Raw genomic sequence first — 1113 nt, 5'->3', positions numbered from 1 at the left:
CTGCCAGCCAACCGATGTAAATACAGAAGCCCCTGGGCCTCTGCTCGTCAAATCCGACGTGATTTGAATTACTAGGAGGAGGACCTCTTGTGGTTACAGTGGGAAATACTTCAGATAAAATTTATCTCGGAGGCTGCAGACGGTTTTATAAAGGAATTAAACAGAACTCCGCAGAGCTCTTTAAAACTATATTTCAGATATTTATAATATTTAGTCGTTTTGATAACATCAAGTACCGTATTGCATCTGCATTGCATCGCTTGGGAGTTCAGTGTAACTTCAGATTGTATTCATTTCATTCACACATCCCCTGAACAGCAGATAGAACAGGGGTTTTCATCTCCATTTTGCAGATGGGAAGGAGAGGTACAGAGCAGGTAAGTAAGTTGTTTGTGACTTTATAGTGGTGGCAGGCTGGCGCATAACAGCACTTGGATATCCTGGGCTCAATTCAACAGTCTGGGTTTGGAAAACAGTCATTATTAAAGCTCTAAAACAAAAACTTCTGTTTTGCAAGTGTCAAGTGAATTCTTTATTCCAGAAAAGATGGATTGAGAGACATAAAACTTACCCTTTGTTTTTGCTGTGAAAAGAGGCTATTCCTAGATTCTCCAGGAGGGGGAAAGCTGCTTTAAAAAAATCTGGGAGGACAGTGTGTTAGCGAAGAATCTTTAGGTAAGATGGAATGCCAGCTACACACATTGTGAAGGAACCTACATAAAACGACAGCAACTTTGCTAGTTTCCCTAAAAATCATATAAAGTGAAACCCCTTTCACGCTCGATTCTCTGATGGTCCCCAGGCCCCCCTTTCCTCTTGGCTTCCTAATATTTGTTCTAAGGCTGCCCGTGGAGCTAATAAACAAATGCCTTCTTTTTATTTAGAATTCAGCCTGTTAAGAACAGAAATGCCCAAACTCGAACAAGTAGTTCTATTTTAGGAGCCGTTACTACCTCTTGTTTTAGAAGCTATTGCAAGAGAGTCACAAAAGTGGGCCTGTCTACGGAATTGCAGTACAAGTTCAAGTGGGGAGGCAAAGAATTGATGAAACGATAAAGCAGGAGGCAGGGATATACCAGACTGCTCCAGTGAATGTTAAGATATTCAGAGAGA

Source organism: Myotis brandtii, unplaced genomic scaffold, assembly GCF_000412655.1.
Source record: "Myotis brandtii unplaced genomic scaffold, ASM41265v1 scaffold499, whole genome shotgun sequence".
Taxonomy (NCBI): Eukaryota; Metazoa; Chordata; class Mammalia; order Chiroptera; family Vespertilionidae; genus Myotis; species Myotis brandtii.
The sequence above is the reverse complement of the archived record's forward strand: the minus strand, read 5'-3'. Positions refer to the sequence as shown.